Genomic DNA, 15,809 nt, shown 5'->3' on the forward strand with positions numbered 1-15,809 from the left:
TAACATGCATGACTCAACAAATTGTTAATAAGTAGCAACCCATGCTTCAGCACGGAAATAAAAAAAAAATAACCCCAGCACCCCAGAAAGTCTCCTTGGGTCTCTACTCAGACCCCCAAGGTAATCAGGACTCTAACTTCTATTACCATAGATTCGGTTTACCGTTTTTAAAACTTAATAAAAATGGAATCATGCAGCAAGTGCAATTTTGCATCTGTTTGTTTCTGCTCAGCACGCCACTTGCAGAATTCATCCATATCTTTGTCTGTAGTTGTGGGGTTTTCTCACTGATGTGCAATATTCAATTGTGTGAATATAATAAAATTTATCATTCTTCTGTTGAGGACATTTAGGTTGTTTCCATGTTATGCTATTACATATAGTGTTTTAATAAACATTACTCCACATGCCTTTTGGCAAATGTGTATAAGCATCTCTGAGGGTATATACCTAGGAACAGGATTGCTGGGTTATGGAGTTGCATATGGTCACTTTTAGTACATATTGCTAAGCAGTTTCCAAGGTGATTATGTCAAATTATATTTTCAACAGCATTGTATGAGAACACCAGTTGTTCCACATTGTCATTAACATTCAAGGTTTTCTTTTTAGTCATTCTAGTGACTGGTTTTATTTCATATTTTCTTGACTACTAATACAGTTTTATGTTTGTATCTTCCTTTCTAATCCTCAGATCTTTGATTTATTTTTCTTGCTCTAGTGCTCAAGACAGGACCACCCGTACAATTTATAAAAATGGTTACAGTGGGCATCCTTGTCTTAGTCCTAATCTGAGATGGAAAGCATTCAGCATTTTTCCGTTAGATGTGATATTTGCCATAGGTTCTTTTTTTAAAAAATACTTTTTTATTTGTGCATACAGAACTGGGGTACAGGCCAGAGGTTCAGGGCGGTGAGAGGCTTCACTAGAGACAGAGTGGGGAGCAGAGCAGGCAGATCGAGGAAGTACACTGCTGAGGGGAGCAGCGGGCGGGTCAGGAGAGGTGCGCCATGTGGTCACCTCCGGGGCAGGGGAACGAACTCACATTGAAGAGGCTTTAGCTTCTCAGTGCTGTGCTTTAACCCACTGCGTCATGAGGGAGGGCCCACCATAGGTTCTTTGTAAGGAATTTCCCTTACTCTTTCTTCAATTCCCTGGAAGAATTTGTATAAATTAGAAAATTGGGGGTGTTTCCCTTTAAATATTTTGTTGAATTTGCTATTGATAGTCTCTGAGTCTTAAAGTTTCTTGGTGAAAGCTTTTTATTATAAATTTCATTTTTTACTAGTTATAGGATTATTCAGATTAAGATGTTTCTTCTGTGAGCTTTAGTGACTGCATTTTTTTCTAGGAATTTTCCCACTTTATCAAAAATTTCAAATATATTGGCATAAAGTTCTCCTTAATAACATCTTATTATATTTTTAATGTCTCTGTGCTCCTTTTGTTTCTGATACTAGTCCTTTGCCTACATATTTATTTTCTGGAGCAGCATCAAGAATTTATCATTTTTCTAGTTTTTTCAAAGAACCAAATTTTGAAATTTGTGTTGTCTTTGTTGTAGTTCTCCTTCCCATTTCATTGATTTCTGCTTTTATCTCTTTGTTTCCTTTTACTTTAATTTCTTTTTTCTATCTTCTTGAGATGGATTTTCAACTTTTATTTTTAAATACTATATGAAATTAAGGCTACCCATTTCTAAGAATAGCCTTAGCAGTATCACACAGAATTTTAGATGCGATGTTGTTATTATTACCAATCAGTTTGAAATATTTTCTAATTTCCTTTGTAAATTTATTCATGTTTTTTCCCCCTCAATCTCCAAGGCGTGATGCCTGAATTTCAGAGGGCATAAAGATAACCACCTGAGAGCCTTGTCAAAACGTAGGTTTTGTAACTTTATCTCGAACCTCCGAGATTAGTATTTTCTGGGAGGTAGGGCAGGAGTCCACATTTCACAAGTTGGGGGGCGGGGCGCAGTGTGGTAGCAGAAAGGGTTTCCTAGGGGCAGGGAGCAAGTCTGATTCACCTGTATCACCAGATATGTTTAAGAAATGGATGAACCGATGGATGGATAGGGAAGAAAGGAAATAAAATAAAAAGTGCTTATACCAAAAGAACTCTAAGTAGTGAACGCTATAAATTGGGTCCCAATTTAATCCATTCAGAAGAGAGATTTTTTTCCCCTTGCCTTCAAATCCCTGCCTACTGCCATTTCCATCCTGCTGTTCTGGAATGGGGCCTCTCATTTGCCTGTCTACCGCCCAGAGAAAGTAGAGGTGCCGGGAGATGTGTGGAGGAGGGGCTGCCCGCACGGCTGGGCAGCACTCCGGGCCCATCTCCTCCCCCAGTCCTCCTCCAGTTTCCACCTCCAGTTCTGCCTGGGAAAATGCCCACTGAACCTCATCCCAAAAAAGGAGTCTGTACTAGCTCTACAAATCTAAGAATCCCTCCCAACACAAAGCTTTTGAGAAACTTCCCCAGGACCTCTGAGGCCAACACCCAGCCCAGTCAGCCCTCCACCCCAGCCTCCTACACTTGTAGCCTGTGTGAGTGAGTAGCTCTCGGAGCAGCCTCTCGGCCACCTGCCCCACCTCCAGGCGTCTCAAGCGTCTCAGAAAGGCCACAGTCAGACTTCCCCAGGCAGCTATTGTCCGGGCAGCGCTGCCGCCACGCCAGCATCCCCACCCAGCCAGCCAGCCAGCCAGGCGCGGCTCCCTGGCCTCGCCAGCCCCCCCTCCCCGCCCCGCCCCAGGAAGGACCAGGCGGGCGGCTGGGAGTCTCCCTGCCTGCACAGCCTCCTTCCTTCCCTCCCTCTCCCTCCCTCCCTCCTCCACCCGCCCCTGAGGCAGGGACCGTGCAAATCGAGTAGAGGGGGGACGGACAGACTGAATGGGGTCCAGCTTAAGGTCCCGGGTTCCCCGAGGATGCCTTATCCAGGTCGGGTGTTCCCAGCATCTTGAGACCTGAGTTTATGTAAACTGCGGTGGTTGCCAGGCCAAGGGGGTTCCTCTGGCAGGCCCAGGGTGCCCCCATTTTGCATCAGGACCCCCCCCCTCGGATGCTCTGAGCCACCCTCCTCAACCCGGATCTAAAACCCGGGACACAGCTATCAGGCCAGCCTCTCTCTCTCCACCCCACCCCCTCTTTCTGGCGTCCATCCCCTCCCCAGCACCACCTCTGCTGCTGCCTCTGGCTGTGGACCTGCACCTCTTCCCCATCCTCGCCAGGCCTGGGGAGCGTTGTGAGCCTGGATGAGAGCCCCCCAACCTGGGGCTTTCCCAGGCAATGGCCTTAGTGTTCCCAGGGAGGAGCCCCTGGACCCTGAGCATCTGCTAGAGGCTTGGCAGAGGCCCCGCAGGAACTGTGTCTTCTGAGGACAAAAGGCGGCGGCCAGCAGGCAGGGGGGGGGGGACCGGCTGCCAGGCAGGCAGACTGGTAGCGGGGACCAGCTTTGGTCCCCCCTCCCAGCTTGGCGGTGGCATAAAGATGGGGATGGGAGTGTGTAGTGAGGGAAGCACCTGCCGGTACCCCCACCGGCCACCTAGCTGGATACCCCAAGGCTGTGTGCTGCCCACCTGGTGTTCCCCAACACCTCCAGCTCTGCCCAGTGTACCCCTCTTCCCCTGATGTCTTCGATTTAGACCAGCCCAGTTGTATCCACGGCAACAGAAGCAGGAGTGCACTGGCCTAGGATCACTGAGGGTCCCACAATGTGGCTTGAGCTGTGATTATCCTGGATGAAACAGCTTGAGCTCCCTCCCTGGATTCCAAGACAGCCCTGCTGAGAAAGCTTAGGTAAGTAGTCAGCATCCCTCCACCAGGGATGGGGGACTAGGACCTCTCTTATCTCCCCACACATATTTCAGCATCTTCATCAGTGCCATGCTGTCTTTGACTATATTAATTTCTCTCTCTGTCTCTATGTCTCTCTCTCTCTCTGCTCCATCACCAGGGCTACTTGGGTACCCAAGCCTGGACAGTCCTCTAGCCATCCCCATCTTTCTCAGTTCCAAATGTCCCATGAGAAAAGGAACCACCACCTGTTTCCCGCATAGTGTCTGATTTTAATCGTTGTGGTTGCATTTGGGTGCAAAGCTGTGTTGATCTTTCCTTGTGTGTTGGCTATGGAAGGCATGCCTGGGAGCTAGGCGGTGCTCCCCTCCCAAAGCCTGCACCCTGGGCAGGCTTAGCCTCCTGCAGCTGCCTCCTCTGTCTCCCTTTCCCTCTCCCTCTACTCTCTTCCGGGTCCTTTGGCCTGTGTGTGTCTGTCTGTGTGTGTGAGCAGGAAGGTGGGTAGACATGACAAAGAAGCTGCTCCCTGCCAGACCACCCTCCTCCACTCCTTTTCTTCTTTCCTCCTTCCCTCCCTTCTTTCCTCCTTTCCTTCCTGTCTTCCTCTGTCTCTCCCCACATGTAGCACAGTTTGTTCACTGACCACTGAAAATATTGCTGTGATTCCCACCTAGGGGTAGGAAGCCACTATAAAGGTAAAAGGAAGGCAAGGTGGGGGTAGGGAGAACTTCCAGGCCCTTGGCTGCCTGACAGCTCTCTGGGGGCAAGGGCCATACCTCGCAACAGCCTGCAGGGGCCAGACACAACATAGTTGTCCTCTCCGTGTAGGGCCCAGTCTCCATTCCAAGACTGTCTATGTCTGTTTCAGCTGCCTAGGCTATGGCTGGGGTCTTATGGTCCTGGCACAGTGGCCAGTGGTCCGGAGGGGCAGGAAAGCCTGATACACAGAGACCATGGATTCTCCAGGGACACTTTCCCAATTAGAGTTCTGCTACTTGAGTGGAAGTATGCCACTTACTGAACCTCAATTTTTTCATCTGTCAAAGAGACTTCCATCATGGGTGTGTGCAGTGAGCAAGTGACTTGGTACATGTAAATAATGGGTATGCATAGAAGTGGTCCTGAAGCAATGTCAGCAAAGTTCATGGTCAATATTGTTGCTGATCATTCATGAGTAATCATTGTTATTGTTTGGAGGGAAGGACCAGTCTCTTTTCTCCAGTATCTTCCCTGAAGTCTGGGGAGGGCAGCAGGTAGGCAAGTGGAAGGAGGGATGGGAGGGGTTCAGAAGCAGTATGTGCTGTTACTTGTTATTTGGAGGCAGTGATAAGTGGTCACTGTGGGCAGAGTATCTCACCCCCACTGACTCCGGACTCCTTTCCCTGAACTTGCCCTGTATGTGTGTGCGCATGCATGTCACACAGACACACACACACATGCTCACACAGAGAAGCTAGAGTCCCCATGAGCAAGCAGAGACCTGGCTGACAGCCTGCAGCATTCCTGGCCCTGATGATGTATGCGTCTCCTGTTGAGGGGAGACTTGGCAAGAGTTTGGTCAGTGGTTGGCAGGCCCTGGAGACAAGGCTGAAGGTTTTGAGATGGGTAGAGCTGGGGTGTGACCCATGCAGTAGCCAGATTTGTGGGGGATGGGACTTGGGGGATTCCTAACCTAGTGCCCTGGCTGGGGAACTGTGGGGTTTGCTGTCTGGCTTCCAGGTGTGGAGATATGGTTGAGCACTGAGAGAAGGGTCAGTGGCTGGCAAAGGGGAGGAGGAGGAGGAGAAACACTGAGGTTCGGAAGACCCTCTCTGAGGGAGCAGGGAGGAGTGGGGTTTTGGGTCCAGAGTAGATTTTTCTGATTTGGTGCAATAGAGGACCCTGCCTGAGGCAGGTGGACCTGAGTACGGGTATATACATGCAACTGGAAACGTGTGGCTATGTGTGAATTCTTTGTGTGTTTCTGTTCATGAGTAGTGACTGTGTATGAGTCTGTGATTGTGAGCAGACCACATAACAGTGAATGCAAGTGTGTGGGTGTCTGGATAGGCTTATGTATGTACAGAGGAGTGGGTATGACTTTGCACGTCTGTGAGCAAATGGGCGTATTTGATTTTGAGCCTGAGTGAGGGTGTGTATCTTTGAGCCAAAGAGGCCTGTTGAATGTGCAGGATCATTTGCCTTTGGATAGACGTGTCTGAGTGTCTAGGTGGCAAGGTTTGAGAATATATGAGTATACTTGTCTGTTTAGTGAATGCCCAATTGTATCTGCTTGTCTACATTTTCTTGGGCACCCATATGTGCACATGAGTATAAGTGCATCTAACTGTTGTGTTTGTAAAGGCATGCATGTGTGCATCCATGCATGTATGGGAGGATATGTGTGAACATGTTTCTGTGTGGGTGTGTCTGACTTGTAGATGTATGAGTGGACTTGTGTGTGAAAGTCTATTTGGATTTTCCAACATTTTCAGTTGTGTATATATCCGTGTGTGCATGTTTGGGTACATATTCTTTGTAGACAGACCTATGAGTCCACATCTGTTTAGCGAACTATTAATATAAATGGTGACACTAGTATAAACAAAATTAAGTAGGTAGGGGAGTGTATGAAATTCTTCTTTTGAGTCTGAAAATGTATTTTGTGGGTATTTCTGTGTGTGCATATTTGATGTATATGTAAGTGTGGATATGGGTGGTGTGTGCCTGTGTTAAAGTCGGTGTGTATAGGTGAATGGATGCACTTGGGTATATGTCTAATTGTGTTTGTAGCATACTGTTATGTGTGGGTGCATGTCTGATTGCGGGGTCATGAGTAGTTACATTTCATAATACTTGTTGCACAGGTTTCATGTGTCTTGTGTGGATTTCTGAATATGCGAGTGTGGATAGGTCTATAAATATGTGTGTGTGTGTGTGTGTATACTGTTGTGTTAATGTCTGGCTGCGTGTGCATTTTAGTGAACAGTATGTATATTTGCCTGTGTGTTTACACTCATCTAAGACTTTGTGTTAATATGCATGCATGTGTGTACACCTGTTTGAAAGTATGTGTTTGCTGCTTTTGGCCTATAAGTGTATTTGAGGGCCTCTTTGCATGTGTGTATCTGTGGTACGTGTGATAAATTCTTGTACATGTGTACAAGAGTGTGAGAATATATGAGTGTTCCTCCATGTGTGCATGTGTGAGCTTACCTTTGTGTCCAAGTTGGTCTGGGCATGTAGGTATAAATGAATCTTCCTTTTATTTTCAGAACTTCTGATATGGGTTTATGGATAACATACATGGTGTGTGTATCTGATTGTGGTTGTGTGTGTTTTGTAAGTACATTTGTGTTTCCTTGTCTGGTTGTGTACACATAAGAATATGCTCTTGTTTGTATATGCCCAGTTGTGTGTATAAGTCCGTGTGTGTGTTAAAATGTCTGTACACGAATACATCATGTCATTGACAGATGTGAACATATCTGAGTCCTGGCAGGCATGAGTGTTCCCATATGTGAATGTGTGTGAATGTGCTGATGGGATCATGTCTGGTGGGGGGGTGTGCATACTTCTAGGAACTCATCTCAGTGGGTGGTATTTGTTCATTGTGTCTTTGTGTATGATACAAAGTTGCCTATCCTAGGAAGTCTCTGGGCTTTTGTGGGAGTCTCAAGATACTTCTTACCATCATTCATACTCAGACTGTGGGAACCAATTATAGTTGATACTCTACTAGGGAATAGGCCTATGACCTCTGCAGAAAAAGATTTCTTGAAATACAAAGTCCTCCCTGCTCATCCTTCTACCATCAAAGGCTCAGAACAATGGCATAGTATGATGCCCAGGGTTAGTAAATGATTTTCACAGAGAGTGTTCAAAGTATGCCATCCAGGCAGAAATCGAGATGTGGATGTGGATTTATAAATTAAGGTGTATCTGGGTAGAGTGGAATATGTGTGTGGAGGGGAGAATATATTTAGTAGGAAGGAGGGGAAGGAGGGGAAGGGAAAAAAAGGATGGGAAAGAGGGAGGTCAGGAGCAGGAAGAGGAAGAAGATAAAAGGGATTTGAGTTATGTATGTGAGTCTGGGTGTTTCTGGGTAGGATGTGTATGTGAGACATTTGGCTGTATTTGGGAGGGATGAGTGAGTGTGAATGTGGGTGTATGTAAATAGTGTGTTTGTGAGGCACTGTGAGAGCATGGGCCTTTTGGGAGAGAAAATGGTGTGAGAGTTTGCGTATATCTGAGTGAGAATATGTGTGAGGATGTATACATTTGATGGTCTATCTGGATGTGTGAGAGAGTGAGGAGGTATTCGGATAGTGTATGTGGTTGATAATGTGGCTGGGCTTGTGTTATATGTTTATATTTGAGAGTAAATGGATATAAAAGAGTGGATGTTTCTGGACACTGTTATAAGGGAGTATGGGTGTATTAGGGTGAAGGACATTTGAATGGGTCTATCTGGGTGGTGTGTGGATGGGGGAGGGCACAGGTGTATCTGGGCAATGGATATGTGTGATGCAGTTTATTTGATTGTGTGTGTTTAAGAAAGAGCCTCTGAATCCATCTAGGTGAGGGTTGGGGTGTATATGAGTATGTGTATAATTGGGAGGTAACTTTGGATGGTGTGAGGGGCATATGTGGTAAGATATGTGTGTATTTGAGAATATGGGTGTGTCCATATTGTGTGTGTGGGGGGGGTATTCCGCATGATGATTAAGATAGGAAGGAATTTGGATTGTGTAAGTTTAAGAGAGAGTGTAAGTGTTTTTAAGCATGGAGGGAATGTGTAGCATAGATGTATCTGGTGAGAGGAGAGTGCAGGTGTATCTGTGTGAGGTGTTAAGAGTTTGAGTATGACGAGGTCAGGGAGTGAGTATGAGTGTATTGGGGATGTGAGTGCGTGTATCTGGATTATGAGCGCATGTGAGATGTGGATATATCTGGATGTGAGAGAGAGTATGGAGGTACATCTGAGTTGTATGAAACAATATGAGGGTGCATTTTGGTGGAGTATATTTGAATGTGGGTGTATCTTTATGGTGAGTAGGTGACAGTGTGGGCAGTGTGAATGCATTTTAGTGGTGGTGTGTAGAAAGTTATATCTGGATGCTATTGCTGTGAGAGCTTTGGTTGTATATCTGGGTGTGTAATACTTGGGTATGTGTGCCAGTGTATATAACTGGATGGGGTGTTTAAAGGAGAGCATTTGTGGGAGCATACCTGAGTGTGTTTGGAGTTTGGGTTCATCTGGGTGTTGTAGAAGGGATGTGAACACATTCACATTTGTGTAGGTGCCTAGGCGTGTTTGTACCCAAGTGTGTCAGCACACGATGTGTGTGTGCATATGCTAACATGGTGGGTGTCTGTATGTGTACATGAGAAGAATGTATTTCCACACGGGACTAAGTTGCATCTATAATGTCTCTGGAGCGAGGCTCTGAACTTGAATGCCAGTTATGCCACTTATTATTAGCTGTATGACTTTGGGCAAGTCACCTAACCTTAACTGAGTCTCACTTTCTTATTTGTACATAGGGGCAGTACTTCCAGTGCCAGGGTGAAGATGGGATCAGTTAGTGTTTGAGAAATGCTTAGGATGGTTCCTGGTACATAATGTGTGCTCTGGATCGTGTAAGGCATTACTTAGTGCTATAGTTATCATACGTGCTGGTGTGTAAGCCAAAGGACATGTCCTTGCAGATGTGAGTGAGATAGTTTCTATGTGTGTGTTTGCCATGTTACCCATATCCATGCACATGTGTGAGAAAATTAGTGGAGCTTGTGTGTATGTGAGAGTACATTTGTACCTAAGTGTCTGTGTAGCCAGAGAACATTGTGTCTGAGAGGTTCAGTGAAGGGAGTTTGGCCTGTGTATGTTTTTTCACATGCAGACACATCTGGATATGTGAGTGAATGCACCTGTGGTAGAGTTGTGTCCATGTGAGTGCAGGTGTTGCCTGCATTGCTGGTAAGTCTACATATCTGAGCATGCTTTTTTATCTGTGTGGGTGCATGTTTTTACCTGAATATGTAAACAGGTTTGTAGTACTCAACTTGTAAATATGCGGTTTACATGTGACTCTGTTGTGTTTGTAAATGTAAAAAGGTTGCCATCTTAGTTTATATGTGATGATGTGTGTGCGCGTGCGTGTGGGTATATAAAGGGTTTGTGCCTATATGAGCATGCACTAGGATGTGTACATCTGTGTTATATGAGAAAGTGTGTGTAAGTGTGGGCCCTCCCTGATAGCGCAGCTGGTTAAAGCACAGCACTGGGAAGCTGGCAGTGGCCGCTTCAGTGCAAGTTCAATCCCCGGCTCTGGAGGCGATCCACATGGCACAGCAGACCTCTCCTGACCCGCTGCTCCCCTCAGCAGTGTACTTCATTGATCTGCTTGTTCTGCTCCCCACTCTGTCTCTGGTGAATCCTCTCACTGCCCCTGCACCTCTGGCCTGTACCTCAGTTCTGTATGTATAAATAAATAAAATCTTAAAAAAGAAAAAGAAAGTGTGTAGGTGTGAATAGTGTGTATATCTTAGGGCTTTTGTCTCTGTTTATAAGAATTGGTGGCTGTGTAGGTATGCATTGTTGTACATGCTTGCCTGCCTCTGCGTATGTAGCAGTGAGCCTGAGTGATGTGCTTTATGGGAGAGCATCCTGCCTTGTGTGTATGTGTATGTGTGCCGGTGCAGATTTGTGAGAGCACATTTATGTAAGACAGTGGATTTTAAGCTCTCTTAGGGAGGGCCGGGACCCACAGGTTGTGAGCAGAACTGGCCCTGTGTCTGACTGATTGTAGTTCTCATGTCTGTGTGTGCATGGTTGTGTCTGAAAGTGTGTAGGTCCGTACAGTTTAGTTGTAGATGCATGTGCCTGCATGTACTCATGTGAGTGGTGAATGTTCCTCTGTTTACACCTGTATATCTACAGGAGGGTGGCTATCTGTGTGTGTGTGTGTTTGTGTGTGGTGTATATCTTTGCGTGATATGCTGCTTGTCTGGCACATATACACATGCTTAACTATTGCTGTACAGATGAGGAGGGTTGCTCTGTGTGTGTGTGTGTATGTGTGTGGGTGAGCACCTGATTGCACATGCAAATTTGAATCTTCACATACCATGTGCCCGTGTGCACCATTCTGTGTGTGCTAGTGTGTCTGTGCAGTGTGACTACATGTGTATGTGTTAGAACACGCATAGCCCAGCACACAGAGAAAGTGAAATATTTGTATGACACACTGAATAAGGAAAAGAGGATTTAGGGGTCCTGGGGCTTGAGGGATAGAAATTCTTTACATCTTCTTTATATTATAAAAATTATGGTAAGGAAAGCAAAGATGCAATTGTGGAGGGGAGTATAACAACTTTATTAAAAGAAAAGTGCAATGAAATCTGTTGAAAGCTTAAAGGGAGGTCTTTCAGACACCTCTCCTCAAGTACAGGACAAAATGTAAAGTGAACTCCTTCTGGATATTTTATTCAGGCAGGGTGCACCATCTTCCCAGAAAAGATCCATCTCTTCAAGTCAGAGAGAATGTCTCCTTTTCTTGGATCTTGGCCTTGACATTCTCAATGGTGTCACTGGGCTTTACCTCAATGGTGATGGTCTCACAGATGAAGGTGTCACAAAAATCTGTATTGTCGTAGGGCAGTGGCCGCAGCGCAAACAGAGGACAGTTCTGTTCAAATCAAAAATGTAAAACTCTATTGGAGTTGTTGAATACTGAATTTGCATACAACTTTCAAGTGAAGTCTTTTGAGAGTTTTTTTTAGCACAAGTTCACTTCTGGAACATAACTTTTTTATTCACTCATGTGAATATGTAATGGTCAACCTTCATGTCCCCTTCTAAGCCTTTGGTCATGACTGCCTTGATTTATGGTCATTTGATTCACTTCTGGTCACTTTAATCATGATTGGGTAGTCATAGATTTTTCTATGTCAAGTTATTCTGTTTCTTGGCAAAAACCCAAACAAACTAAATGAAGCAAAGAACCATTGGTAATTTGGACACAAATATGAACTCCCATTGTGGCTGTCACTTCTTGGACATGGAAGGCATGTTGTTGAGAGTAAGACCCATTCTGTAGATGTTGTTCAGACACAGTTTTCCCTGATGTCCTCAGGATTAGCTTATATGCACAAAACACTGCTTCACGGTTCCATAGGTCAGCAAAGCTCACTCATAACACAAACTTTGGAGTCATCAGGCACTGTTCTCGCTCCTCTGAAACATCAAGTGCAGTTTTTAGTATTGGCTGTGTGGCTGGTAACTTTCGCACCAAAACCTTTCTTAAGCAATGGGATTTCTGCTTGTTAGTGCCTTCCTTTTTATCTCCCTTTTATAATTCTCTTGAGTTTTGCATGGCCAGGTAAAGAACTAGGTTTTATGCTCTAAATAGCTACAAGCTCTCGTCTGTTTGTTGGTAACCACCATAAATACGAAACTGCTTGCATAAGTAGGTAGTGGCAAATGGTCAGAAAGTACTTTTTTAATTGATTGAAACTTCTTTCTCATTAATAATGAGAACCTGGATAATTAGTAATTTTTGAATTCTGTGCTTTAAAGGTGTGCCTCTTTAGATTTATTGCTTCTTTTTTTTTTTCAGTAAAATGTGATGCTGAAATTTATTGTAATAAACACTCATGAATTTTTAATCCAACAAAAAATTTTCATCTTCAGTATTTCAAAATAATGAGTATTTTCCTTAAATAGCCACTGACATTGCTCTACTTACTCATCTAAATAAAGGAGTTAAAGTCTCAACGCTATCAAACTATCTCCAGCCACTGCGGCCTGAGTTCAACCTGCGGCCAGGGAGCTGACCCACAGGGTGCAGCAGACCTCTCCTCTCTCACCCACTGCTCCCCTCAGCAGTGTATGTCAGTCAATCCGCCTGTTCTGTTCCCCACTCTGTCTCTGGTGAATCCTTTCTCACACCCCCTGCAACTCCCACTCTCACACCTCTGGCCAAGACCCCAGTTCTTGTATGTATAAATAAATAAAATCTTTTTTTTTTAAGATTTATTTATTTATTTATGCATACAGAACTGGGGTACAAACCAGAGGTACAGGGGCAGTGAGAGGCTTCACCAGAGACAGAGTAGGGAACAGAACAGGCAGATTGATGAAGTACACTGCTGTGGGGAGCAGCGGGAGGGTCACACCACGCCATGCAGATCACCTCCGGGGCTGGGGATCGAAATTGCACTGAAACAGCTGCGGCTAGCTTGCAGTGCTGCGTCCTAACCCACTGCTCCACCAGGGAGGGCCCAATAAATAAAATCTTTAAAAAAAAAAAACAAAATATTTCCTTTAGTGTTCATCTTACAACATCAACTAAACATCATCCAGGGAACCATACTTCACCTCACTTCTACTCAGTGGAAGTTTGGCTTGAAATCTATAAACCTTGTCAATATACTTTCATATATTTTTGAACATCTTTAAAAGTTTCAGTGTAAATTCATTCATGTGCTCAACGAGCCATCTGTTGAAACGAGTAGGCATCAAATCTGCAAAGTGCGAATCATTCACAAAGCCATGCTGACATTTTTCTTGTAGGAAAAGAAAGGATTTTATAAAACCCTTACACACTTAAGTTTAGAACAATTGAGAAGGGTATACTGATACCAGTGCTTCACAGAAAACTGACAGGCAGGTGGGTAGTACCTTAGATTTAATTAAATTCACCTAGCATAATTTACTGTGAAAATGAGAACTTCAGGCAAACCCTTATAGTTGAGGGTGTCTTGGTGAATGAATGTAGGATTTTCAGAACAAATTCATCTATAAAATTCCTGCCATCTCAACAGCCGCATCAGACCACAGATTTATGCAAACTTTCAAGGTATTTAAAAATATTCATGTGTCACTTTGAATATTTCAACTTCACATTATTTTGGTCCTTCTTGCATTTTTCTTCAGTTTCTGACTCGTACTAAGAACTAAACACAGTTCATTAACATCAAGAGGTGCAGCAATACAAAGCGAAAACCTTTTTGATTCAACATTGTTCTTTTGGGTTAGTGTTGTCGCAGTGTGTTTCCTAACAGATAGCAATAGTTGAAATTGGCCAATTTCCTACTTCTCTTTCCTCATTGCCCCAAATCCAGTGTGGGCAATTTCCTTGCAAACTGTTCGTTCACCTGTGATAGGAGGAACATCTTAGTTTACCTGTTAATTGTGCAACCCTGTCACTAGTTGGTTGAGCTCCATCTGAGAATGTTCTTACCCATCTCATAGAAGAATCCCGTTTCTTCATTTGCACATCCAAGTGGTGAAAAAAATACAAATCTTTTCCTGTGTGATAGTGTTTTTTGTGGTCATTATTAGCCAACACAGTCTTCTATGAAATTTCTTCTGATAACTTTACCTTGCAAGCCAGATATTTTGGCCGAGAAAGAGAAGGCTACTGAGCAACTGAATCCTAATTTAAAGCAATCATCACTAAATTGCTAAAAGTAGGGACATCCTGCATTGGGGGCAGAAGGGATAAGGCAAAATCTACTGTGTTTACCCTGTGAGTCTCCTGTATTTCCAGAAAGCTTTAAATAAAAAAGTTCACTTGGTAGGGAAAAAAAATCTTAAAAATTAAATCTACTTGATTATAAAGTATTGAAAGTATTGGCAGGCCTTTGCAACCTCTGAAAACTGAAATTATTTTGAAATTTTCCAAAGGAATAATTTTTGATCATTGTATTCTTAAGAAAGTGGCACTGTAAAAGCCATACAGTCCTAGCTTTCCCTTTACTGAACCAATTGATTTCAGCTACAATCAGGCTTCAATCATTTATTGATAAAAAACTTTACCTAAAAACAAGAGATAATGAGTCATTGTGAAATTCCACCAGACCTGGTTAAGTTTTGTTATTAAAAGTCAGGTAAGTCAGTCAGCAAATAAGCAAAGAAATAGAGTCCTCCCTTCCCCTCTGGTAACCATTAATTGGCCCTATAGTCCAAAAGTTTATTTTTGTTTTATTTAGTTTATTGCTTTGTTTTGTTTTGTTATATGCCACATATGAGCAAAATCTTATGTTTGTCTTTCTCCATGGTTATTATCCAAAGACAAGAAACAACAAGTGTTGGAGAGTATGCACAGAGAAAAGAGCCCTTGTTCTTATTGCTGGGAGTGTAAATTGGTGCAGCCAATGTGGAGAGTCCTCAAAAAAGCAAAAATAAAACAAGCATATGATCCAGCAATTCCACTTACGGGTGTATATCCAAAAAACACAAAACCACTAATTCTGTATACTTTTTCTTGTTTAACATGCTAAAAAAGAAATCTTTTTAAAAAATGAAATAAAATCTGATAGAAGAAAAAAATCTTATAAAGAAGCATCAATCAAGAAAATTAACAAAATAATTGTATTTTCTTTAGTAATACCTAATACTCTGTAATGAAAGTTGAAACACTTATACAACCCACTAGTTTTGCAGAAAAAAATGGAAAAGTAAGAATGAGATCGAATTAGTAGAAAAGTAAACATTGTACACTATAGGCTTAACCACAAATGCTCACTGATGAACAGGTGGCAATCAGAGTAATAACCAGGCTGTCTGAGGTGTTTCAACAGGAAGTGCTTCAAACATCTACAGTCTCTTTTTCCCGTGAACCCTGGGCAGCTCTGTGAATGTTTCCACTTGTGCATGCAGAAATCAGGTAGTCTGAACATGTGCACAGGTTTGTCTCTGGGTAATGCCTGTTGCAGGATATGTTGCTGAGTGTACCTAATCTATGTGAGATGGATTGGTCAGTTGGTTTCTGTGTCTTAGAGCATGTACATGTGTATATAATGTGAACTTTTTTTTTTACTTTTTATCTATTTTTTTCTCCATGCAAGTATATCCTTGGCTATCTGAGGAGGATGCTAAGTGTTAATGTGTGTAACAGTATATGTACGTGTGATGATAGGTATGCCTGTGTTGGGAGAGCTTGTCTGAATGTGAGAGCACTTGAATAAGTACACTGAGACAAAGGGTATATATGAGTCTATTTGTGAGTAGGGTTTTTTTTTTTTT

At 43.5% G+C, this 15,809-nt stretch overlaps 1 protein-coding gene across 2 annotated transcripts in view; it reads left to right on the top strand.

Moving 5' to 3' along the window:
• The first annotated feature begins 3,154 nt into the window (after window positions 1–3,154).
• Window positions 3,155–15,809, top strand: part of GPR173 (G protein-coupled receptor 173) — a 20,695-nt gene continuing 8,040 nt past the window's right edge. For both annotated transcript variants that reach the window (XM_012734315.1, XM_004694994.2), the window contains exon 1: window positions 3,155–3,799. The gene's annotated coding sequence lies outside the window, so the exon portion shown is untranslated. The remainder of the gene's footprint in view (window positions 3,800–15,809) is intronic.

This window comes from Condylura cristata, unplaced genomic scaffold (assembly GCF_000260355.1).
Source record: "Condylura cristata isolate star-nosed mole 26May11 unplaced genomic scaffold, ConCri1.0 scaffold00053, whole genome shotgun sequence".
In the NCBI taxonomy this organism is placed as follows: domain Eukaryota; kingdom Metazoa; phylum Chordata; class Mammalia; order Eulipotyphla; family Talpidae; genus Condylura; species Condylura cristata.